Raw genomic sequence first — 25337 nt, 5'->3', positions numbered from 1 at the left:
CCCGTTGAATAAATTAATCTAAGGTCAGATAAAGGAAAAATAATAGTTGGCTTTCTTTGCTTTTTTATTTAATGAACACAGAGAGTTCTTAAAACATCGGAGGAAATTCCAGCCAAAAAAGAGCCACTAGCAATTATCTGATGCAATCTGTCCCAGTTGCAAACTAAAATGTCTACAGAGAACCAGATATTATGAAAAGGCAGAAAGACCCTGAAATTTAAGACTAAGCAAGACTAAGGGAGAATTTAATCTGCAGTTTTGGAATGTTCACTAACTAAAAGGGAAACAGCCCTGAACTGAGAGAAAACATGCAGAATTAACAGAGGTCATCAGGGATGGGGAAGAGGGTGGGGAGGGAAGCAGGAAAATATTCTGTACCTCTCCTATTTCTAACTGATTGGGAGACCAAGGGACATATGTTTTTCTTCCCCTCCCCCCACTAATCAGTGAGATGGACTTCCTTTCAGATGCCACTTTCCTACACTTCTTATATATCTCTGAAAACAACAGAGCAAAAATGTAATAGTTGATGGTGCACTGCAAAGTGAAAGTTATGACATACTGATTACAAATATTGTTTCTGAAATGAGATCTTGAACAAGATGTTATATTCAATCTATAAAAGATAATACCATACTTACTTGGTAGAATTGACGTGAAAATTAAATGAGGAAGAACATTTAAATAAGGTATTACATTTAAATTTTTCAAGCACGTGCTAAGTGTCCAATTAATGTTAGCTAAACCAGTATTAGTTGATGCAAATAAATCACTGTTGGGCAGAATTGGAGGTAAAATTATTGTAGTACTGCAGTCTGGGTGTTTTTCTCCCAGGCCCTTTAGAAGGTTGTCAGAGGACTAGACCACCCAGCTAGCACTCACTTTAGTAGAGTGGAAATAGGGCAACCCTGATACAAATTGCTGTTACATGATACTTTTCCTTTGATGGCTTTAGCATGTTTGAGTGTGCCTACCACATATCAACCTCTGTGTGTTTACACCTGACATTCTTGCCTAACAAAAAGGATATATTCCTAGGCTTCTTCTACCTGTAGGTCACCGTTACACCTCGGTTCTAGGTTCTAGGTTTCTTTTCCTGGCCCCTATTCAAGGAAACCACTCCAGCTGTTTCCATTGTCCCCACACCTGCTTTGTCATTTTTTTTCCAGTTTCTGTGAGATCTCTTCTGCCCTCATCTACCAGTTTTTTGTTACTTAATTCACTCAGTTCCCCCTCTACTTTACTGGCTACTCAGTCTCAATCTACTTTGCTGTTAACTTCTCTTTCTCATGGCTTGTGAGGCTCTACATCTCTGGGACCTCTGACTGTTTCCCGTATTCTTTCCCCTACTCATACTAATCAGCCCCCCTGGCCTCCTTTCTGTTTCCAGAACATACCAGGCATTCTTTTGCTTTGGAAACTTTATGCATATTCCCTTCTCCTGGAATGTTTTTCACAGAGATATCTGCATGATTCTGCCTTTGCCTGTGAAATTTTATATATAATACAATTAAATATTTGACCACAATATTTAACATTGCAAATATACACGCACAGAGTTATCCTTTTTTTTGGCCATACTTTACTCCTTAAACCTTATTATTGTCTAATATAGTATGTATTTCTTATTTATCCTATTTATGATTGTCATTTCCACATGAACATCACTTTATTTATTTTATTTTTTTTTCTGCGAAGGAGAGAGTAGGGGAGGGATAGAGAGAGAGAAAGAGAATTCCAAGCAGGTTCCACACCCAGAGCAGAGCCCTATGTGGAGCTAGATCCCGTGACTGTGAGAACATGACCTGAGCCAAAATCAAGAGTCTGATGCTCAACTGACTGAGCCATCCAGGCACCCCTTAAGTGTCACTTTATAAAACAAACATGTGAACAGTTTTGTTTACTGATGCAACTGTAGAGCATAGAGGAGAGTCAGTCAGATAGTAGAGTTTAGTGTATATCTGTGAAATTAATAAGTTAATAGTGAGGTAAAATACTCAGAAAACGCAAAACATTATAGAATTAGACATTTAGAAACGATATGCAGCAAACCTAGTGTTATAAAAATCAGATTGATGAGGTAGAAAGCAATTATGGACTTTCAAAACTCCTACAACTTTTCATTGAGGGCTTATTATGTCAGGCACTTGGCTGAAAATTTTATGTTTTAACATATTCTTTGAGGTAAATATGTTATCATCCCCAGTTTTCAAGTGAGCAAATTGAGGCCTTGAACATTTAACACTTAAATAAAATCACACTACTGGTGAGTGGTGGAGCTAAAGAAGAAATACCTGGTAGTCTGGCTTCAGAGCATGGGCTTTGTAAGAACATCTAAATTGTAGGTTAGATGGGAGGATTAGACGAGTTAGTACATGTAAAACTCCAAGGCAATCCCTCTGCATAATTAGTACTCAATACAAGTTATATTTTGGTTTATAATTTATATTTTTATGTTTGTGCTTCTTTATGGTTTGTTTGCTATTTGTTAACAGATTCTTCTTTTTTGTTCTATGGGTGGGCATATGGTTTTCTTCTAGTAAATTAGGAAATATATAATCTGTCATCTTGGCCACTTTTTAGTGTACAGATTTATAAAGCATACATTTCTCTACTAATCAACTTTAAGGATACAGCAGTGTTTATTTAGTTCATCTATACAATCAAAAGTAATACACATTTTTGCTTTCCCCATTTCATCTTGCCTCTTAGATTAATTAGAATGGCCCCCAAATGTTTATCTTGTGAAAACTTATTAAATAATCTCTTATTTAAAAACTAAAGAAAATAAACATTGGAAAGTGGATACAATGATTTTCTACGTTCTGAGTTCCTGGATGTATGAGAAATGACAGTCTACACAGATCAAAGTCACTTTTTCTGGATATAGAATTCACAGTTGACAAAGTTTCGTTCAAAATTATGTGCCTTGTTCAGTCGTCTTACAAAGCTATGTGCAAGAGTCTAAGAAAGCTTGGTTTGGATATTCAATATTAAGACTTATTCTGAAATTAAGATATGTAAACCCTTGATTTTTTTTGTGGATGTAACACTTATCAGTTAATGGGATAGAAATGATTTGCTAATAAAAGGTCACACATTTTGTCTAAATAAATTAAATTGGTGCAAGTGGCTGAAGGAAATTGTTAATGTGGAACAAAACACACAAAACTTTATTTATTCTAAAGGCTTAAGTGATTCCAGAGCATCATTTATTACTCAGGATATATTAAGGAAAATGAACAAATATATAAAGGAAACGGTGTATTTCATTGTAATAAAGGCCTAGAAATACATTTTCAATAATGAAGAATAAATACAGCTATCTGATAGAATAATGTTCAGTCATTAAAAAATAGTGACACACAGGGGCACCTGGGTGGCTCAGTCGGTTAAGCTTCTGACTTCATTCTGTTCAGGTCATGAGCTCACAGCTCCTGGCTTCGGGCCCCCCCGCCAGGCTCTGTGCTGATAGCTCAGAGCCTGAAGCCTGCTTTGAATGCTGTGTGTCTCTCTCTCTGCCCCTCCCCTACTCATGCTCTGTCTCTCTCAAAAATAAATAAACATTAAAAAAATTTTTTAAAGTGACACACAATGAAAACCAATAGGCATATGGAAAATAATTCTTAATATGCTAAAAACACACTTATAGCATGTTCCATTTACATATATTATTTTGCTTGTTAAAAATTCTAAAACTAAATGCAAACTATTAATGTGATTGATCTAGGTATTGACTCATAGTTTTTCTACTTTTTAAAATATTTTATTCCGTCTATTATTTTTGAGATTGAGCACACTTAATAAAATAGTTCAGGAAAAATAAAATCAATATTTAAAATCGAACAGGATATTTTGTATATTTTTTATTGTTTGTGGTATTTTTAGGACAAAATGACATTTTCTCTAAGCAAAAGCTAGTTATTTTTATTTTCTTGCTACTCTTTCTTTCCAACTGTCTCTCCCCAAATCCAGTTCCCTTTTATCTAAATTAGGGTCAATGATATTTATTTCCTATAACATTTGTCAAGTTTCAAGAACATACCGTTTGAGAACAGCTAAATTATCTGCCAAATAATGTTTTAAATTAATGATAGCTATTATCAGGTATACAATAACGTCTCGTATCTTATTTAGAATACCAAATAAAGGGCCATTTTTATGTATGTCATTGTTCATTTTCTAGTCTGCTTTTAGAAGAACATTGGCTGTATTTTTACAGAATTCCTTAATACATCTACATCTCTGCATACTTCATGTATGTTTCCAGGGATTATTCTTTGTTTACCCATTCTTATAGAAGGAGCCATCTCTTTTCCCACTAGGGTGATTTAATATGAATCTTGTCAGAGAGTGCTTGTCTCTGAGCAAATCTTTAGTCACAAAAGGGAAAGACCTAAGTTTATATTTTCTCTCATGTTGTTTTCAGAAATTGTGCTTCTGATTGATTTTGACAAGTAGGGAGGGAGTTAATACAGAGGTATTCTAGCAGCAGAGAAGTCCCCTTCTGTGCTTAGAGATTTATTTTTCTTATGCTTGGGGATAGCCCTTGTAAGTAACCCATTACAATTATGCCCTTACTTTATTTGGCATGTGTTCCAATGACATCTGCAAAGGCAAAGAAAAGGTTGGTTAGTGGTTATACTAGTCACTTAGTTTTCTGTGCAAGGTCTTTATCATGTGGGCTGCCTTAGGCCACCTCTGCATTGTCTCTGCTCTTTTATGTATCATAAATACTGTATCAGTATGTTAGATACAGATACAACTCCATTGGTAAGTAGGTTGCTAGTGACCAATATCACCTTCAATGTGAATCTGGGAATCTGCAGTACTTGTTAGTATTTTCCCAGGGAAACATGCCAATTGTATTTGAGGTAGTCCTGTTATTCACATGTTTTGAATCAAGAGTTGTAAGCACCTCCTTTCTTTTTTTATGTTTTCATTTAAATTCCAGTTAGTTAACATGCAATGTAATATTAGTTTCAGGTGTAGAACTTAGTAGAGCTTCAACACTTACATACAATACCCAGTGCTCATCACAAGTGCACTCCTTAATCCCCATCACTTATTTAACCCAATCCCCTGCACATCTCTCCTCTGGTAACCCTCAGTTTGTTCTCTAAAGTTAAGAGTCTTTCTTTGTTTGCCTCTCTCTTTTTCCGCCCATAACCATTTGTTTTATTTTTAAATTCCACATATAAATAAAACCATATGGTATTTATCTTTCTCTGACTTATTTCACTTAGAATAATACTCTCCAGCTCCATTCACATCTTTGTAAAGGGCAATATTTTATTCTTTTTTTATGGCTGAGTAATATTCATATATGTGTAATATTATATATTACATATATAATGTTCATATATATACATAAATATACAGTAATATGCATATATATATATATATATATATATATATATATATACACACATACACATATAAACACACACCAAATCTTCTTTATCCATTTATCAGTCAGTGGACCTTTGGGCTCTTTCCATAATTTGGCCATTTTTGATAATGCTGCTATAAACATTGGGGTGCATGTATCCCTTCCAATTAGTATTTTTGTATCCTTTGGGAAAATACAATAGTGCAATTGCTGGATCATAGTGTAGTTCTATTTTTAAGTTTTTGAGGGAACTCCATGCTGTTTTCCAGAGAGGCTTCACTAGTTTGCATTCCTACCAACAGTGCAAGAGGGTTTCTCCTCCACCTCCTTGCCAACACCTATTGTTTCTTGTGTTGTTAATTTTAATCATTCTGACAGGTGTGAGGTCATATCTCATTGTAGTTTTGATTTGTATTTCCCTGATAATGAGTAATGTTGAGCATCTTTTCATGTAAGTATTTCCTTTCTAAGGTACAAACTTTCTGTGGTATATAATTCTGAAATACACTATAATTTTGGATTATGATGGCACCTTTCTCTGATTTATAGAAGTGATTTAATTTTTTATTTGCTTTATTTGTTCTGATCACTTCAATGAAAACATGAAAGTGAATATAATTGAAATACTTGGATTTAAATGAATATCTTGGAAACAAAGCAACTGGCTTCTACTTTTTCTATTTTTGAAATAAACATGCTTTTTTATCATGAGCATAACACAATTTTTTAAATTAAATCATGGTTTTATTTGCCTAACACTGTTCCCCCAACAACATGGATAATTTGTATATTAGCTAAAAAGCATGAAAGTGTAAAGAAATTCTTGTGGTTTTGCAGTGCTTGCCCTTTGAGGGAAATATTGTTATCTCTTTCAGATGAACATAAGGGCTGTAATTTTCAGGAAGCATAATCACATTTTTAAGTTAAAGTTATGCCTTTTTACAACTTTTGACCTTTCTAATAGTCAAGGCAAGATATGTAATTGATGCTTATTCTTTAATGGCTCTAAAGGAATGAGTAAAAGTGACCTTTTGATAGAGGCTCCACTTGGTGATTGTGCCAAGGCTGCATAATAGAATTTACAAAGTTGGGTCCAGGTGTGTGAGTGTGTATGAATGTGTGTGCTCTTTAAATATCCATAATGAAATTGAAACACTAACTCCACATAGGCTTTCTGCCAGCTGGCCCTAGACAAGTAACATTCAGCTCTTTTACAATTCACCTTCAGGTGATAGACATTTACATTGCAAGTTGTTTTTTTTGTTTTGTTTTTTTTTCTGCTTTTGATTCAGCCCTGCATCCATTCTATCAATATAAATTAAGTAGTATGATCAATTATATAGTGTTTTTCTGTTTATGAAAACAGTTCCTCATTCATTATCCTATTTACTTCTTTCAGCATTGAAGATAGATACGAATATAGTATCATATATTCACATAGGAAGGAAAAAACGGGCTAACAATACAGAGATGAAATTCAAGCCCAAATATTATGATAATACATTTTGTGTTCTTTTTATCACAACATGCATAGTTATAAAGATAGGAATACTACAGAATACTTTATAGAGCAACAATTCTACAATAGATATGAGATACATTCTGAACTATGCATCAGACAACTTTCAGAGATGCTTATATGTTTTGTTTGGGTTACAAAATTACATTTTACTTTATCCCCTTACTTGCAAGAGTGAAAATCCATCATAAACATAATCAGTACACAATTTAGCACATTAGAGTGGCAAATAAAATCATGCTGTCTTCAGTTTATTTTAACTCCACAATTAGCTTACTTTTCTATAAGAAAAGTGTGAGACACATTTTTAAAAAAAAGGAAATAAGGAAAGATAGAAGGAAATGCCTGCAATTTCCTCATAGAGCAAGACACTGAAAGATAAAAAATGAAAACTCATAGTTATTGTCTCACTTTCGAAGAAAACAAATAACTGATAGCCTTTAAGATAAAGTACAGTGACAAATAGATGAGTCTTTCAAAAGTCAATAATGTTCCTTCATTTATTACATAAGCACAGCTTCTATTTAATACCTAAAAATAATTTATATTTATTGACATTAGAAATTAGAAATGTCTTAGGAAAGTTAAAATTACCTATAGAGAGTTATGTCTGGTTATTATATAAAAGGATTTGAAGACATTTTCCGGGAAAACACTTTAAAAATCTGGATAAAAGACTTTTTAAGGAGCACTGTTTACAAGGAAGCACAGATGAACTGAATTCAGAACATTCATGAATGAATAAAGAGTGATAGTAGTTTCTTGGGGGCAAATACATGGTGTCAGTGCAAGCAAATAGACGATATAGGCTTGTTGAAAAATTATCTAAGTGTAGCGAGTTCAGCTGAGCTATTAGCAAGGATGAGGGACAAGTGGAGCATAATAGAGTCTAGAAGTTTCCAAAATACAACAGTAATTTATTCAACTTGACAATTTTTCTTGTTCCAGAAAAAATTGAGAAAAATCACCTAAAGTTAAACATTAGTTATCTGAATAAGTAAGAAAATTGATAAATCCATAACAATACTTTTCAAATTAAAAGAAGGAAAAACAAATTATGACTGTTTGGATTCAGAGAGGGATATTGCCACCTATCCACAGACTTTACAATATATTAAGAGAATAAAATGAACAACTTTGTGCTGAGAAAATTAATAACAAATTAAAGGGGCACATACTTTAAAAAAGTTTAACTTACACAACTGACACAGGATGAAGTGGACAACCTTACAAGCCCTATATGTGGTAAATAAATTCAAGTAAATTTCTCAAAAGACACAGAAACATTCTGGCCCCAAAGCGTCTATGGTAAATGCTATCAAATAAATGTTTAATAAAAAAATGAAATCAGTTGTGCACAACTATGTCATAGAAATGGTAGCTGGGAAGACATCCCAACATGCCATGACCTATTGTAACCCTAACACCATATTCTGTAAAGAACATTATAAGAAATCAAAATTTACCAAAGGATATCACAAACATAGTTTGTGCCAAAACCTTAACACAATTATTAAATTAATTCCTGCATTATAAAAAACAAAAATGCACTATGATGTAGAGGGATTTATGTTTGCAGAAATGCAAAGGTGATTTAATATTTCAAAATCAAATTATGTATTTATGTATTTATTCACATTAACAGAACATTGAAGAAAATCTTTTTATCTCGATGCAGAAACATTATTTTTGCAAATTATTATCTGTTCATGATAAAACTTTTTAGCAAATTAGGAACAAAGGGGAACCTTCTCAAACCAAGAAAGGGCATCTAGAGAAAACTTTTACCTATTAGGTTTTGTAAAATGGATTACCTCCTAAGGTTAGGAAAATGTCAAAGATATTTTGTCCTACAACTTCTTTTCAATATTGAATAGTGGTCCTAATCAGTGTAATAAGGCAAGAGAAATGAATAACATAAATAGAGAGAGAAAAATACATTTTTTAATTAATAGATGACATAATTGTTTAGTAAAAATATTGAAAAATAACTTCTGGCCAAAATGGTAATGAAAAATATAACAAAAGATGCACAAAATCTACCTATTTCAAACCACAGAATATTAGTGAGAAAAGTTAGCAGTGATCTAAATAGATAAATGATCATAGTTGTTATATTCAGTATTGAAGAAATGTCTTTTTTCCCACAAATTGATCTATAGAACCAATGCAATGCAAATTAAAATCTGAGATGTCTTTTTTAAAGAAATTCATAAGTTGATAATAAGATTCATATAATGATACAAAATCTATGGATTCGTCAAAATAATCTTGATAAAGAAGAATAAACTTAAGAAGCTCACGAAACCATATTGTAAGTCTTACTATACAACTATAGGAATTAAAATTACGTGTTTGTACAAGATTAGACAGTAGTCGTTGAAACAGAGGGAAAAATTACCTACACATATATTCAGTAAAGTATTTTTTGACAATGGTGCAAATGAAAGCAAAGGGAATAGATATTCATAAATATTGGTAGAACAAGATAAATCCATAGAAGACATAAAGCCCTTGAGCTATACCTCACACCATATGTGCAAGTTGACAAGATGGATTGTAGTTCTAAATGTGAAAGCGAAAGCTATAAAATATCTAGAAGGAAACAGAAAGTATTAATTTGGAGTAAGAAAAGATTTTTCTTAGACAAAACTCACAAATGCTAAGCATAAAATACAAGAAAACTGATTGAGATAATCGCAGTTAAAAAATCTGTTTATCAAAAAAAATATAGCAACTATGATCATTTCTCAGATTTGGAGAAAATATGAATAATACATGTATTTGACAAAGGCCTTATGTCTAGAATAGATAAAATGACTCTCACATCCATTTTTTTAAGCGGGCAAAATGTTTGAAAGACATTTCACAAAAGAAGATATATGATTAACCCATAAGGATGTGAAAAGATACTCAACATCACTAATCATCAGTGAATTCCAATTAAACCAAAATGAAACATTACTAGAAACCTACTAGAATGGTTAAAATTGAAAGGAGTAACCAAATGTTACAGATGTCTGACAACTGGAACTCTTATACCTTACTGATGCAAAATTCATAAATATGCAACATGTGGCCAGCATATGACCCAATAATTTCATGTCTTTTGGGATATCTATAGGGCTATCAATCAAATATTGATTTCACCTAGAGGAGGACAGTGATTCACTATGAAGGCATGTAAAGAGTGACCATTAGAGTTTCAGTTACACAAGTGTATATACTTGTCAGTAATCATCAACATTCATCCTGTGTCAATTTCAATTAACTTTTTAAATGTACTATGAATTTCTCAGGTTTAAAAAAAAATCACCTCTAATACCTGGATTAATGTTAAAACTTCTTACTGTTTTAGCATATATCTTTGCTGTAGTTTTTCTATGCTTATTTTTAGAGTTGAGCTTATATTAAATATAAAATATAGTTGCTGACCTTTCTTTTTGATTCAATATTCAACCAATACATTTTCCATGGTACTTTAATTTTGTTAGTTGCTTTTACCCTTTCCTTCCAAATAGAAATACATGCTTATTTTAATAATATAAATATTATTGACAAAATATGTAGTGTCTACAGAATTCTATTCCTATTTATTATAATTTTATGGAAGTAAAATTAATGAGTCAGAGTTATGAGCATTTTAAAATCTACCCATACACGTGAGCAAATATCTTACAATAGAAGAGAAAGGGTGATCAGCAAGCAACTTTTATTTTAGTTATTCTTAAGACTTTATGGAACTATTGTTAAGCATACAGACGTATATATGCATATAATTTCATTTTATGCATGTTGCTTTTCAAACAACATATTTGAGACAGCACACCAATATATATTTAACACGAAGCTGATTTTCACAAGGAGGTCTGAACTAGAATGTAATAGACCATTTTGTCATTTATATAAGTTCTTTGTTCTGTAAGACTCAGGTCAAATCAAGACGTGTAAGTGAACCCAGAATCATATTTAAAGAAGGAAAATGTCAAGTTACAATGTATAAAGGGGTTGAAATTGTATATAAAAATGAATTCAGAATTGGAAATGTTCAAGACATTTATATCTGTTGTCCTCCCTATCATTTTCTTCTAGATGTCTACTTGGCAAGCTTCCTCATTTCCTTCACACGGTCCCCCTTCTCTTGCTTTATTTTTCTTCACAATGCTGGTGTGTGTGTGTGTGTGTGTGTGTGTGTGTGTGTGTGTGTGTATGAGAGAGAGAGAGAGAGAGAGAGAGAGAGAGATACAGAGTGAGATACAGAGAGAGACAGAGAAAGAGGGAGAGAGAGAGAGAGAGAATGTTTATTTTCCAATTGCTAAAATACAAGGTCTTCAAGATCAGGGATTTTGTCTCATGGGTGTCTCTCACTTCTGGGACAATAAATAACACATATTATTGGGTGAATAAATGAAGTAATTATTATTAAGTCCATGTAGGTTCATGATTTTTACAACTTCGTGAGATTTGTATAGCTTCTCAGTGTGAGTCTTTGGTATGAAAAAAAAATAACTATTTTTCTTAGCTAATATATTAATTCTGTTTTTAAAGGTTAAGTTTTATTCACTTGCATGTATTATAATTACTGATATCCATAACTGCGTTAATTTATGCAATCTTGATTTCCATTTTGTTTACTCTTTTCAGTTTTCTTGTTTTTTTTCCTCCAATTTCTGTGGCTTTCAGTAAGTCAAATTTACAAAAACACTTCTCCACTCTGATTTTAAAATATTGGTTATATTTCCATTCCTTTGATGATTGTCTATAGTTTTAGGGACTGGATATAATTATAGTCCTTTTATAACAAAGTCTACAGTTATTGAATTATATTTTCCTTTTTCTGACAATGGTTAGCAGCAGCTTACTTCTACATCTAGCTAAAATTTTCAGAGATTTGAATTCAGCAAAGTCGCAGGATACAAAATCAATGTACAGAAATCAGTTGCATTCATATACACTAATAACGAAGCAACAGTGAGACAAATAAAGAAAATGATCCCATTCACAATTGCACCAAGAAGCATAAAATACCTAGGAATAAACCTAACCAAAGATGTTAAAAGATCTGTATGCTGAAAACTATAGAAAGCTTATGAAGGAAATGAAGAAGATATAAAGAAATGGAAAAACATTCCATGCTCATGGGTTGGAAGAATAAATATTGTCAAAATGTCAATACTACCCAAAGCTATCTACACATTCAATGCAATCCCAATCAAAATTGCATCAGCATTCTTCTCGAAACTAGAACAAGCAATCCTAAAATTCATATGGAACCACAAAAGGCCCCAAATAGCCAAAGTAATTTTGAAGAAGAAGACCAAAGCGGGAGGCATCACAATCCCAGACTTTAGCCTCTACTACAAAGCTGTCATCATCAAGACAGCATGGTATTGGCACAAAAACAGACACATAGACCAATGGACTAGAATAGAAACTCCAGAACTAGACCCACAAACGTATGGCCAACTCATCTTTGACAAAGCAGGAAAGAATATCCAGTGGAAAAAAGACAGTCTCTTTAACAAATGGTGCTGGGACAACTGGACAGCAACATGCAGAAGGTTGAAACTAGACCACTTTCTCACACCATTCACAAAAATAAACTCAAAATGGATAAAGGACCTGAATGTGAGACAGGAAACCATCAAAACCCTAGAGGAGAAAACAGGAAAAGACCTTTCTGACCTCAACCGTAGCAATTTCATACTTGACACATCCCCAAAGGCAAGGGAATTAAAAGCAAAAATGAACTACTGGGACCTCATGAAAATAAAAAGCTTCTGCACAGCAAAGGAAGCAATCAACAAAACTAAAAGGCAACCAACGGAATGGGAAAAGATATTTGCAAATGACATATCGGACAAAGGGCTAGTATCCAAAATCTATAAAGAGCTCACCAAACTCCACACCCAAAAAACAAATAACCCAGTGAGGAAATGGGCAGAAAACATGATTAGACACTTCTCTAAAGAAGACATCCGGATGGCCAACAGGCACATGAAAAGATGCTCAACGTCACTCCTCATCAGGGAAATACAAATCAAAACCACACTCAGATATCACCTTATGCCAGTCAGAGTGGCCAAAATGAACAAATCAGGAGACTATAGATGCTGGAGAGGATGTGGAGAAACAGGGACCCTCTTGCACTGTTGGTGGGAATGTAAATTGGTGCAGCCAGTCTGGAAAACAGTGCGGAGGTTCCTCAAAAAATTAAAAATGGACCTACCCTATGACCCAGCAATAGCACTGCTAGGAATTTACCCAAGGGATACAGGAGTACTGATGCATAGGGGCACTTGTACCCCAATGTTTATAGCAGCACTCTCAACAATAGCCAAATTGTGGAAAGAGCCTAAATGTCCATCAACTGATGAATGGATAAAGAAATTGTGGTTTATATACACAATGGAGTACTACGTGGCAATGAGAAAAAATGAAATATGGCCCTTTGTAGCAACATGGATGGAACTGGAGAGTGTGATGCTAAGTGAAATAAGCCATACAGAGAAAGACAGATACCGTATGTTTTCACTCTTATGTGGATCCTGAGAAACTTAACAGAAACCCATGGGGGAAGGGAAGGAAAAAAAAAGAGGTTAGAGTGTGAGAGAGCCAAAGCATAAGAGACTCTTAAAAACTGAGAACAAACTGAGGGTGGATGGGGGGTGGGAGGGAAGGGAGGGTGGGTGATGGGTATTGAGGAGGGCACCTTTTGGGATGAGCACTGGGTGTTGTATGGAAACCAATTTGGCAATAAATTTCATATATTTAAAAAAATAAAATAAAATAAAATTTTCAGAGATTTATTATAAGAACAAAATGTATATCTGTATGTATTTTAGTTTGTATTTTAATTTGCAAACTTTTATTTTTTTAATTTCTGAGTTAAATAGTTTCTCCCCCATTACCTCTTTAGGATTGAACTTTCTTTTTGATGAAACACATCTTTCAACTGAGCATCTGTGTGTAAATCTGTGAGGTTCAGAGACATTTTACAGACTTTCTCCTCAAATGCGACTTCTCTTCCATTCCTTCAAAGTTCTTTACCTTCCTATTAGATGGAATTAACATCTTCATTCAGCTTGCATCTATACAGACATCTTTAATTCTTTAACCTTATATCTAAACTGCATTTTCCATGAGTGTCAGTATTGTTTTCTGATCCGCTAATTCTGTTGTTAAATTTGTCCTACCTAGAGATCATCTTTTTTTATAGCATTTTAAATTCCAATCACAGTATATTTCATATCCAGTATTTCCTACTTTTGCATTTATAGTTTTTCAAACTTTATGTGATTTTTGTATGCTCTAATTTATTATTTCATGTAAAACAAATTATTGATTGTATTGTTTATTTTATTGGATGTGATTTTTAATGTTAGAATGTTTTATGCTCTTTGGTTTGTATGCTATTCTCTGTTATTTTTTGACAGCAGTGATGGTAATATTTTCCTTTTTCTTCTCTCCCTCTGCACTCATATTGCATCCATGGGTTGTTTTTTTTTTAATTTTTTAAACGTTTATTTATTATTGAGAGATGGAGAGACGCAGAGCATGAGCAGGGGAGGGGTAGAGAAAGAGGTGGACACAGAATCCAAAACAGCCTCCAGGCTCTGAGCTGTCAGCACAGAGCCTGACACAGGGCTCGAACTCGCAAACTGTGAGATCGTGACCTGAGCTGCAGTTGGTCGCTTAACCAACTGAGCCACCCAGGCGCCCCCACTTTTTAAAATTTTTTTAATGTTTATTTATTATTGATCCATCCACAGGTTTTACTGCTACCTTCAGCTAGTACTCTGGGCCTTTATTATTATCAGGGTTTGGAGTACTGTGCCCATAGAAACACTGATGATATTGCATATCCCAAACATAATGTAGGGGTCTTGATTCATTTAGTTAATAAGGTATGTTTGTCCCTCCCCCTACTATCCCCAACCAATCAAGTCCAAAGTCTAAATAAAGATAAATCGGAGTCTTTCAGATTGGCAAAACTTGAATGCAGCTACTCTTTTCGGATGGGAGCCCCTCATATTAGCTCCTAGGTTTTAGCAGTGAATTTAGTTCTGGTATCCTATTTCATAAGAAACCACTTTAATATCTCCTCTTTCACCTTCCTTTTCCTCCCCTGTTCCTCCTCCATCTCTATCTCTTCCTTCTCCTTCCTCAAGGATTAATGGTCCTGGGCTTGGATATTAGCCTTTTCACAACAGATGTAACTTACCACAATGCCTGATTCATGCTCTTCCAACAGCTCAACCTTTATTTTCCATTCTGGGGATGACAAGCATGTTTCATTTTAATTTTATCCTAAGTCCTAGGTTTAATTAGTCACAAAGATAACTTTGAGAAATATTTATTATTATGAAAAATTTTAAGTAGAACATTTTTGGATAGATCTTTATATTCCTGCTCTACTATTTTTCTCAGCATAAATTTATAGATGAGGATTTGGCTCAAAAGATACACAAATAGAAAAATTGTATCATTCCTTGTTTCAATCTGATATTTGTTAAATGTATGTTAAGTGTGATTTTGTAGGAGTAGAAACATCCAGTTTTTATTAATTAAAATTTTCAAATTAAAACCATTATCGGGGCCCCTGGGTGGCTTAGTCAGTTGAATGTCTGACATCAGCTCAGGTCATGATCTCATGGTTCATGGATTCACGCCCCACATCAGGCTCTGGGCTGACAGCTCAGAGCCTGGCGCCTGCTTCAGATTCTGTCTCCCTCTCTCTCTGTCCCTCCCCGATTCACACACTCTCTCTGTCAAAAATAAACAAACATTAAAAATAAAAAGAAAAAAACATTATCTACGCTAATTCATTTCTTTAGGTCTAGTTCTAATGAAAATCTACAAAGCATTTCCTGTGTAACCATATGTAATCTTCTTGAATAATCTTTGCCATTTTCAAAACCAAAAACTTCCAGGGGCATGTTTAAGGTTTTATTTAGGTAATAAAAGACATCATTGATTTCTACTAAATAGCACATCATAACTGATTTTGTTATAGAATTTGTTTTGCCTGAGATTATCAATTTTCTGCTAGCTTATGACTTTATGTGCTTATCATAATATATTAAAGAGAAATATAGATCTATGAGTAGACATAAGTTTTATGTTTGTTAGGTTTTTTTTTATTTGAGAGAGACAGAGAAAGAGAGTAGGTGTGTTAGACTCCTATCAGATAACATGCTAAATGAAAGCAGAAGCAATCATATGTCTCCTAATTGTTCCATTTTGGAAATACTATGTCTTAACATCTTTTGTATTTAAGTGTCATGGACAACTGGCCAGCTGACTAGTTAATATTCAGCTCTGTCTATGTGTAATGAGATGACTTCTTGTCACAGAATAAGGTAGATTGGTTTCCTCTATTAAGTTCTCCTCCCTTGTCTCCCATCATATCTTTGTTCTTCAGGGCTTTTTTTGTCCTTTTGTTTTGGCAGTTATAATACTAATGATATTTTCACGTGTGAATACTTTCCAGGGACTAACAAAACATACGTCCTCAGACTTAATTTTGACTTCCTATCTTAAATGCTGAATTGATTCATTTTTGCTCACTCATTTTTTCTGGAGCTATTTGTTATCTAATATACTGAATTTTCAATACTATCAAAACTTTGCATTTTGTTAGATGTTGGTAAATGTGTTATTAAATGGCTGCAAGGTTAATATTGTTGCTATTTTATTTTATATAGAAAATATTTGCCATGATATCAGTTATTAGTTAATAGTTAACTGGTTTGCCTGAGTCGTGTTTCATGACTTTGCAATATTTATGTTGTTACATTTTCAGTTTTCTCTTTTCTCCAAATTGAAATAGATTTCAGTTAATATTATACAAGGATTATTGTGAATTTAGAAAATTATTTTCCTAGATCCTGTCCATTACTTGTAAATAATATTTTTTAAATGGTTTTAATGTTAATTTATTTTGAGAGAGAGAGAGTGTTGGGCATGCAGTGGCGCAGGGGCAGAGAGAAAGGGAAGAGAGAGAATCCCAAGCAGGCTCCATGCTGTCAGCACAGAGCCAAATGTAGGGTTCGATCCCATGAACCGTGAGATCATGACCTAAGCCAAAATCAAGAGCTGGAAGCTGAACCGACTGAACCACCTAGGTGCCCTATTTGTAATCATATTAATTACAGCTTACCAATATATTAAGCTTCACGCATTATCCCCTTCTAATATAAATAAGGGTGTAATTGAACAGTAGAACTACAGTGACATATCTTCTCAACAAACAAATGAGAGAAATTAACATTAATATTTGTAAGCAAGAAGCATAATTTGGCAGTTTTCAAGATTTCATGAGAGAATGCTATACACAAAAACACATTAACATGTTTTGTTTTCCCTTAAAATCAATCTGTTACTATCAATTTTAAAATCAGCTGTTGAGTGAAAAATCACTTAATAAGATGAAGTTTCTCTTGCATCTGATTCTGGAGTTTACATAGAACATTGCTTTAGATCAGAAGTTGGGAAACATTTTCTGTATAGTAAGTATTTTGGGTTTTACTGGCCATACAACCTCTCTTGCAACTATTCAACTCTGCTGTTATAACCAAAGGTAGCTGTCAAGAATATGCAAACAAACCAGTATAATTGTGTTCCATTAAAACTTCATTTACAAAAATGGCAGGGGTGCTGCATTTTACCTACAAGCTATGTTTTATGGACTCCTACTTTAAATCAAGCATTGGGAAAAAAGAAACAAATTATAGTGGGCTTTTGAACTATGCAACAAACATTAATTTGTTAATAATATGAAAACATTAATATACTTATATAACTTGTAATATATACTAAATATATGCACAATGGATATTTTTTTATTCATAGTAGCTATAAATGTACTAGTTATGTTAATGAAACAGGACTCAAGGACTATAATCAGAAGGAGTTTCATATTTTACTATCACTATCTGTCTACATTTCTTCTGTGTGAATGACACTTTACTGCTTGTGAATGAAAATTAGGGTGAGCTCCATGATTTTTTGTGTCACTGTCAGGAAAGGTAACAGTCTTAATTAATAAATATTATGTCTATTTCAGTCTAGCATAATCATAAAACCTTTAGACTTCACTCATAGTTGTAGCTGCCTGTACTGATAGCAGGTTGAGCTTCTTTATGGTAGAGGGATGCATGATCACCACATCTATTTCTCACACTCTTTATTCATCATGATTTCTAAGCCATCCAGTTATGTACAATGGAGAGAGAGGTGAGAGGTCCCTATGTGACCAATATCCTTATGAAGTAGCTTACTGTTTTTGTAGATATGAGAAATAATTAATACTAATTCCTTTCCTATGGGGCCCTTAGTGGGAACTTAAAAGAAACCTAACTCTTTCTCCGGTGATCTCAAACCTGAAGTTTTTGTGAAATGTAGGGAGGAATACTGTTCAGCAGTTGTTGATTACACCTGTTTTCTCAGACCCCAGGACTCAGAGTTGCCTTCACTTCATTGTGCTGAGATATTTCCCCCATTTTAGGTGGCAACTACATCCTGCACCTCTCACCGCTATGGCCTACATCTAGTCCATGGGAATCACTCCCTTTTGTTCTAAAATACTTTGGCTGGTTCTAATATAGTCACTTCTCTTTGGACCCCTTGTTGGCAGCTAGGCTGACCAACTCTCATCTTTTATATTCTTTAGACAGAAGTCCATTATTTTCCCCAAACTGTAGATATCATTTATGAAGTTCTCCAAGAGAGAGAAGGTCTCCCTACAACATTTTTTTTCATCAGAGTAAAGAGGAAACACTCACAACTTTGAAAATATTAAAATATGCTGTTTGTTATCCAACAGCTTCCGACACATTACAGTCTCCTTGTGAATGAAGATTTCAGAGTTTTGTAACTAACTAGCTGAATTACATTCTTTGTAAACCCTATATTGTGGCTTCTCTATTCACTTTTGAGTGTGGCACCTGTTGCTTTAGTAACCCAGGAGAAGAGCTGAGTTGAGCCTCAGAAAGGCAGTGCAGTTTGTACACAGCAAAGCTTTAGGGTCTCTGTGAATGGAGCTTCCTGGGACTTGTTATATGTGGCAACAGTAAGGACTCATACTAGTCAAAACAATAGAAACAATGTGATTTAAAAATGGGTGGAGGAGCTGAATAGATATTATTTTTCTAAAGAAGACGTCCAAATGGCTAATAGGTACATCAAAAGATGCTCAATGTCACTAAATATTAGGTATATGCAAATCAAAACTACAATGAGTTATCACCTCACAACTGTTCCAATGGTTATCATCAGGAAGACAAGATAACAAATGTTGGCAAGTTGGTGCCAAAAAGACAACCTTTGTGTACTGTTGGTGGAAATGTAAACTGATGCATTCAGTATGGAAAACAATATGGAGGTTCCTCAAAATATTAAAAATAGAACTGTCATATGATCCAGCAATGCTTCTTATGGATAGATATCCAAAGGAAATGAAAGCAGGATATTGAAAAGATACATGCACTCCTGTGTTTATCCCAGCATTATTCACAATAGTCAAGCTAGGGAAACAATCTAATTGTCTGTAAGTGGATGAATGGATAGAGAATGTGGTATATACATACAATGGGATATTATTCAGCCATGAGAATGAAGGAAATCTTGTCATTTGCAACAACATGTATGGAATTTGAGAACATTATCCTTAGCAAGATAAGATAGAGGAAGATGGATATTGTGTTATATGACTTTCTCATGAAATCAAAGCTGGACTTGTAGAAACAAAGTAGATTTCTGGTTGCCAAGAGCTAGAGAATAGAGGGAGAACTGGGAACATGTTAAAAGTATACATACTTGCAACTAGAAGATAAATTCTGGAAATCATAATGATCATACTGAACAATTCTGTGTTATATACTTCAAAATGCTAAGATATTATATCTTAAATGTTCTTAGCATAAAAAAATAAATAACAGTTATGTGACCAGATAGAGGTGTTAGCTAGAGCTATGACAGTAATCATATTGCAATATATAAATGTATCAAATTATCACATTGTGCACCTTAAATATATGCCATGCTATTGTTGATTTTATCTCAGTAAACAAAAATAGATTGAATTAGTAATTAATGATTTACATATTTGATACAATTCGCCAATCCAGCCATGTTGGCCTGGGCTTTCTTTGTGGAAAGTGATTTTAATGAATAATTTTTTTATCATTCATTCTAAACTTTCTTCACTGAATATGTATTGTCTTGGTAAAAGTATTAAAGAGCCACTACTAATAAAGTTAGAGTTCAACTGACACACTAGGAATAATATTTATAGCAACTATATGGTACATAAATTTGAAAATAGAATTCTCTACTCCATAGAGAATCTCCATGTATTGATGAGAAAAAGGTAAGTACCACAAGGGAAATAACTGAGAAAGAACTGACAAAGTTAAGGAGAGTAAAGCCCAATAGCATAACATTCTAATTCCAGGTAGGAATATTACATGCTGCAACATTTCTTGAGGACTGTTTGCAGTTGTGTATTGGAAAAAACCACATTTGTGTTTAATAAAGAAATCACTCTTCTAGTGATTCCTCTTAATGATTTTTTGGATTATTTTTGACAATTTAAGAACACTTTTCCATCCTATCCAGTGTTCTTGCATGCCCTCTTGTTGATGTCTGCTATAGAGGGCTATATGTCTATTTTGACATCACCATCTTACCTCATGCCTCATCACACTTATTTTATATAGGGAATGTATTAAGATACATTAGTTTTTGTAACACAGGTCAAAAACCATATGTGATAGAAATTTATTTTTTGCTCATGCACAGTCCAAAAGATGTTTTTGATTGACGTGTTTCAAAATGGTGATAGATGTACCCAGGCTTCCTCCATCTTGGAGTTCTGCCATCTTCAACAGGGGGCTTTCAAGTGAGTGAGAGCAACTGAAATAAGTGAGTGAAAATGAAAAGAATGTGATGGAAAATATACGGGGAAGCTTTTATGGAATGATTTGGAAGTGATAGACATCGCTTCTGACCACCTTTTGTTGTTCATATAGACCCCTCCCCCACATTTATATGGTAGGCTGGTAAATGTAGTCTAAGTCCCTGTGAGAAAGAAAATAGTCTTGGTGAATACCCTGCCTGTCTCTGCCACAATGTAAAAAACCATGCTCCGAGGGAAATGTTTTCAATAACACATATTAGTTTTCTCTTTTGAGTGTTACGAATTTAAATTTATGCTATTTAGCACCCATCATATATTCTAATTCACTTCAAAATCCAAAACTTCAAATTATTCATGCTTGACTTAAAGTTTTCCATTTCTTTGCTCTGCTTTTTTCTGCCTCTTCTATGAAACAGACCTCCACTTTTAAAAATGCAACCTTATTTACCTAGTCCCTCTTACATTTTTCCTACTTCTACCCAAAGTATTTACTTCATTGCTGTTTCATCTTTTGATTTTTTGATCATCTGAAAATCCTTTTATGTAAGCTCCATAAAGAGTTTAATATTTACCCAATAATATATCTTATCCAAATAATAAATGTAATAGTATAGGTATGTGTGTTCTGAATACGTATGGTTTAATGGACAATCAATAAACACCATCTGCGAAGGAAGGAAACAGCTGAGAAATTGCCTAATGTTTGTCTTTTTGGCCTACAATGTCTCTCTGAATCCCTAAATGTTACTTATTTTCAAATTACCTTTATTGTTCATCAAAGTAGTGTAAGCCCATGGTTTTGGAAAAATAATAATAAAGCCTAAAAACACTTACAGTATAAAAAAATATGCCCACCCCCTACTTCTACCCTAACACCCAATTCTCATAGTTAACTCCTCTATGTTGTTTAGTCATTTCTTCTTGCAGTTACTTTTTATTTTTTCCTAAACAATATTTCTACTGTTATTCTAAGTGTTCAAATAGATCTGTCATATACCTATCAAAATTCTTGCCAAAGTTAAATCCACTAAATATCCAGCTGTTTGATCTTGGGTCCCCACTCTCCTCCCCCACTTCTCTGTGGAGATCTTACAGTGCTCAATCCTAAAACATCAAATTAAACTCGGCGCCGCTGGGCTTGTGCCCAGTTAAGTACTGGGAATTCCTTTTGCCTCTCTCTTGTTTATAGGGTATAAATCTACCCACTTGTTTTGCAGAAGCTGGACCCAAGAAAGGGTGGGTGTGCCAGTTAAATGTAGGTTTTTAACTAATTCTCCAGTTTGCAAAAGGTAATTTACTCCAGCCTTCTGAAGTGGCTTATGCTCCTGCATCTGGAGTATCTCACATTCAATTTATTCACAGAATAAATCTTATGTGCCCTATGAGTGTATAAAAGGATTGTTGCTGGATGTCTCTCAATGGGAGAGAGGACCTAGAGAGTCCATCTGTTCTTTACTTAGATTTTGACAAGTCTTTTTTTTTTTTTCAGTCACAGACTTCTGCAGTACTTGGTTGGTTCCTCTACATAATGAGACTTTAAGGGTTCCATGGAGCACATTGGGTTTTAACTCATGGTATTCCACACTGTAAGCGCCCAGGTAATAACTTTGTTTCCTAAATCATTTACTACTCCTCCATTTTCCTTTTTGTCTTCAAATTTTGTTGAAATAGCAAACTTGCTGTTGCCTTTTCTGCAGTCCTCTTTGTGCTTGAAAACATAACCTTTTTTTTTTTTTTTTTTTTTTACTTTACTACTGGATTGAGAGAGTATGTGTATAGTCAACAACTTCCAATCATTTATGGAAATCCTTTCTAATTAAGTTTTAGAGTGATAGCAGAGACAATAACATATATACCTGAGCTGTTGATTTTTTTCTCCATGTTTATTGCTGAAATCTGTGTTTTAATTCTCTAGGGATGTTGGCTAATCATTCTAGGAATATAAAAAATTACTTTCAAATATTAAGCCTCCACCCAAGCTGCACATATGTAATATTCCATGCATTTTTGCCCTTGTCCTCCATTTAATCCTTTGTATCACAGGAGGGACATATCCCAATAAAGAGGGCAAATTCAACCCCTTTTATCAGCTCAGATCCACAAAGAAAAGACAAGAAAGGTTATAAAGAAAAGGAGGAAGCAAGGAAGTGTTCAAAAGAAAAAGATCTTTGCACTTTGCCCAGCTTTAACCCTAAAAAATGATATTGTACTTTTTTCAATATTTTTTAATTTCTATTTTAAATATATGACATTAAAGTTCCTCAGTTTTTCATACTAAACTATAAATCTCACTTAAGCCTGATAATATGGGGATATTGCCATTTGATCAGTTATATTCATTGAATTATTTAGCTCTTATAATAAATTAGACAAAATATATGCTTATATCAAAAATATAGCTAAGATATTTAAGATATGCCAAAGTATTTATAGAATAATCTCCTTTCTGAAGAGTAAATGATAAATTCAATAGATAATAGCATATAAATTGAAACCGTTTGAAAAGTAATATATTCAACTGTTCATAGATGATTACTTTGAAAAATGGGAATACAGTAGGCTTTCTAAATTTTATGTTTCTATAATGTTTCCATTTTCTTACAATATATTCATGTAACTAGTTTAATAATGAAAAATGAATTATGTCATATTTATTGAATATATGCCATTTGCTCAACATGAACCCAGGAATCAAAGGGGTTATAAAGAAGAATAAGGTGGTGATTCTAACTTCAGTTAACTTGTATTGTCAAGACAAAATGCATAGATATAAACCACATAATTATACAAGAAAGTATGTGAATAAATGTCAAAATTAGTTGTTTTAGTTCATTGAACAAAAAGTTGAGTTGGTTAGAATAGGAAAATGATTGAACTTGAGATGCATATTAATAGAGTAATTCTATTTGTGTAAGCCAACTGGAGTTGTAGAGTACATTAAAACGGGGATTAGTCAAGCTACAAAAACCCGAGAGAATTTAATATTAGCAAATCATTTTAATACTGTGTATTCTTGATCTGAAAATGTTCATATTTATGAATAAGGTAGTGTTAGCATCATGCCAAATGATGATTTATGCAGAAAAGAAGCATTTAAGTAAAGGAAAAATGGTGCTTGCCCAAGAAAATATGGAGCGTATATGAGGTCAGAAAGTTGTATTTGTCTTTTTATTACCCCATTTATGATTGACATACCAGTTAGTACCTATTATTTAGGACATTGTTAAAGCAGCTCTAAAAAGAGCTGGAAAATTATAGATTTTGTAAGTTACAAGTTGATTTTTTATTTAAAGTCCATTTTTCCACATATATGGCCCTGGGGTAATCATGTTTTGGGGGTGTTAGCTGTTTCCATTTGTGGCTCTACAGTTTCTCAGTGTGACTCTTCTAACATTTGTTCCAATATTCCTGCTCCATTTCCACTCTCATGATTGTTTTTCAGCTAACAGATGGTGGGGAGAAGATTACACCAAGCCATCATCAATTGAAAACCACTAAGTTGAGTAGCAAAACTCAACCTGGACTGCCCATTAAAATCACCTGGTGCCTTTTTAGGACAGTTTAATTGGAACCTCTGGGGATCCAGTAAACAGAACTTCCAAGAACTCCACTGGTCATTGCAATGTGCAGCCAAGGTTGAGTACAGATGAACTTAGGTGAACTCAGATCACTCAGTGGAAAGTGAATCCAAACATAAAGAATAGGTAGTTTCCATTGAAGCAGAACTCACCAAAAATCCACACAGGACACTTAAAAACAAGGGAAATATAAGAGTTTCTAAGGGAATATATTAAGAAAAGATTTTCAAGCACTATGATCAAGAACTTTAATTTGGAAATTTAATAGACAAAGTAGATGTGAGATGGTCACTATTAAAAACTAGCTAAATCTTCTAGAATTTCAAGTAGAAAAAATATCTTAAAGTTCATAGCAAAAATAACAGATGAAAAAATGAGTGCAAAGATAAATGTGTACATATACATGAGCTTTCACATGGGACAGATAAACCTTCCACAGAACATAAAAATAGAGTGACATATAGTTAGACTCAATTAGTAGAAAAAAAATGTTCATTATGTAAATAAGGAATTGGCTGCAGATGGGAAGGCTTCCATAGGGCCAAGGAAAGATGAATGAAAAAAGAGTTAAAAAATTAAATGAAATATCACAATTAATAATTATCATCAGGGAAATTTTGGATTCCAAGATTTAAAAAATGATCTTATAAGTTGAGGACACATATTAAAGGAACAAAAATCTTATTCCCAATTAAATTATTACTTACCTGTAAGGGAAAATATATTTATGCAAAGATTCGAAAAGGATAGCATTCACATAATTAATATGAGGGAAGTACTTGAGAAAATGTTCTAACCAATTGGAAAAGATTTTTTAAAGTAACATTATGGAGAGAGCAAATAGGGAAGAAATATTTTTAAAGTATTAAATGTAACATTGTAAAGAGGTTTCCAATACACATGTGGAAGTAAAAGTTTTAAAGTATA

General features: G+C 33.6%; 1 protein-coding gene across 1 annotated transcript in view; it reads left to right on the top strand.

The window, feature by feature from the left end:
• The window catches only part of LRRTM4 (leucine rich repeat transmembrane neuronal 4), a 924534-nt gene that overhangs the window by 16304 nt on the left and 882893 nt on the right, over positions 1-25337 (top strand). Inside the window, exon 3 of the mRNA XM_006930227.5 lies at positions 22322-22430. The gene's annotated coding sequence lies outside the window, so the exon portion shown is untranslated. The remainder of the gene's footprint in view (positions 1-22321; positions 22431-25337) is intronic.

This window comes from Felis catus, chromosome A3, assembly GCF_018350175.1.
Source record: "Felis catus isolate Fca126 chromosome A3, F.catus_Fca126_mat1.0, whole genome shotgun sequence".
NCBI classification, from domain to species: domain Eukaryota; kingdom Metazoa; phylum Chordata; class Mammalia; order Carnivora; family Felidae; genus Felis; species Felis catus.
The sequence above is the reverse complement of the archived record's forward strand: the minus strand, read 5'-3'. Positions and strand labels throughout refer to the sequence as shown.